The following is a 2,816-nucleotide window of genomic DNA, read 5'->3' on the forward strand; positions in this document are numbered from 1 at the left end:
ACACTTAATTTAAGTCTTTCTTAATTAGCTTCTCAGCAGTCTGGCTAAGCTTTCCTTTTAAAAGAAATTCTCAGTTCAAGATAGAACAAGGGTCTGTCGTCCAGCTGACTTTGATGGTAACCAGCCAGGATGGCAGCGAATACAGCTGGCCATCACTGACTCGAGAAGACGCCATGTGTGGAGTGCTGGGAATGGGCTGGAGGAGAACCAGGGTACGTCTACACTGGTGCTGGAGGCATCCTTTCCAGCTCACGTGGACACACCGGAGCTCGATGGACTGCGCCGGTACACTAAAACTAGCCGTGTAGCTGCAGTGTGCTCCTGGCGGGGAGCTGTCCCGAGCACAATCCTGTCCGAAACCCTCAGTACGTACGCAGGGCTGCTTGGCCCTGCCGCCACTCGCCCCACCACAGCTGCACGGCTAGTTTGAGTGCCCTGGCTCCGTCAAAGCAAGCACACGCACATCTACCGCGCAGGAAGTTACGTGGCCAGCGCCCGCGTAGACGGACCCTCGGATAACAAGACTTGAATGGGACTTAAGGGTTTGGTTATAGTTAGGCACGTGCTTTGCTAAGTGGGGCCCTGAATGTCAAGTGTAAAATGCCCCTGTGCTCAGCCCCCACCCACACAGAGACCTGCTGGCAGGATCACACACACTCGGGTTCTTGGAAGCCAAAGGTTTCAATGGCAGCCTCCATACTGGAGAGATGAGAACGGGAGCCAGTGACATGGTGTGGGATCGCTATACGTTATCAAGGGGGCAGTTGTGTCTGTGTTTGTAATTCAGATTAAAGTGCAGACGCTTCAAAGTGCTCTAGGGACACAGAGAATCCCCAGAACACTTCGCTCAAAATTTCAAAAGGGGCTCATTAATTATAATTGAAATGATTATTTATTAATTTCTATCACAGGAATGCTTAGAGAGCCTGACTGAGATCTGGGCACTGCAGTGCTGGATTCACCACATACACAGCACAAGAGACAGGCCTGGCCCTGCCAGCATATAGTCTGAAGAGACAAGAAAGAGAAAGGTTGGGAGGGGAAACTGAGGCACAGAGCTGGGCAGGGACTTACCAAAGGCCACCCAGCAGGTCGGGGCAGAGCTGGGAACAGAGCCCAGGTCTCCTGACCCACAGCCCATGTTTGAAGTCATATGATAATTCAAGAAATGATTCAAACAGCTTAATTCAAACTTTTAAACAGCCGATTGGAGCTAATCATAAACATGTTAATAGCCTAATTTTTTGGAGGGGGGAGGCAAGCAGGGGGTGTGAAGGCATGTCTACGCTCGAAAAAATGTTTTCAACTGTGTTAGCTAACACATTTGAATGGACACAATTTTAGACAGGCCTTTGCACCTGGTGTTAAACATGTTACACGACCATTTCTCCAGCCATGTCCTGTGAATCAAGAGAGCTGCACGCAGAATGGGTCCCAGCCTTGGCGAAGGACTTGCAGGCAGGTTTTCTCAGTGTGTGCAAGCTGAGAGAAAAGAAAAGACTGGCATGGTCCCAAGCATGTGTTGTCTCTTCGCTAAGGAGGAAAGTAAACTGCAGCCAGCAGATGTGTACTGTGCAATGAAATACACGACATGCCCCGGTTGCCGGGACTCCTTCAAGCGTCACTGGTGTTATTTTTGAAAAGGTATTTTCCTTTAAACGAGCCAGCTCCCTTGCTATACCGAATCTTTCCTTACCCGAAAGGAAATCTTTCCCACCCCAACTCCTCCAAGTATTTCAGCAGCTCAGAGTAGGGGCTGGGTCCCAAAGCCAGTGCGTGCGCATGGCTTGGCTCCATCTCCAGCCAAAGCAGAGAGTTCTGACAAGGGTAATCACACCGCCTGGTCTCAAAGCTGTCCCTGGTTTGGAGTTCCTCCATGTCTCCAGAGGGCCTTAGCTGCACAACATCACGGTCTGGGAAACCAACTCTGTGCAGATTGGTCCCCAGAAGCAAAAGCATCCTGAAGACAATCCACACACATCCATGCACAACTCCCCCCCCCACACACACACACAAAACACACACCCTTTGCACACACACATGCACTCCCAAAACACACACCCTTTGCACACAGGTGCATATCCCATACACAACCCTATCACAACATACACACATGCACACCCTTTGCACATATACACACAAACACACAGCCCTCACATGCGCACACCCCAGACATTTGTTCACCCTTCTCACCCCCATACAAAACCATGCACACCCTTCTCACAAAACACACACAGCCACTTGCCCCCCTCTTGCACACCCATCCCTTGCTGAGCAGAACTCCTTTCACCCAGGAAGGCCCTGCTGCGTCCCTGGGGACTGGGGCTCGACCTGTGCTTCAGAGGAAAAGGCCACATTGACCCTTACGAGTCTCTAGGATACTGGGAAAGGGGCACGTGCAGACCAGGCTGTCCCCTCCTGCTGCCGCCGCCTCCCAAGTACATGCAGCCATGAAACGAGTTCGCGGAAAGCGGTGCCAGAGGGGCATGGGGTGCCTGGAATGGTGCCACGCACATCACCATGGCGCATGTCGATTTGCATTTGTTTTTCCTCTGCACAAGGCAATAGCGGAGAGTTTCTGCTTGTTCTGTCACTCTTTGTTTCGTTGCCAGGGGCCTGGGTGGTTGGCTTGGTACATGGCAGACATTAGGACCAGGCACAGTCCCCACCTCCTCCTGGCCTCCCCCTCCTTCTGCCTCTGTCACCCCCCCCCACCCCCGGAGGGCTGGTCCTGTATATAAACCCCAGGCCGCACAGAGAATTCCATCTAAGGGCTGCACTCGGGACTCAGCACAGCCTGCAGGATGAGCCTGAGC

The sequence above is a fragment of the Eretmochelys imbricata genome, chromosome 27 (assembly GCF_965152235.1).
Source record: "Eretmochelys imbricata isolate rEreImb1 chromosome 27, rEreImb1.hap1, whole genome shotgun sequence".
Lineage (NCBI taxonomy): Eukaryota > Metazoa > Chordata > Testudines > Cheloniidae > Eretmochelys > Eretmochelys imbricata.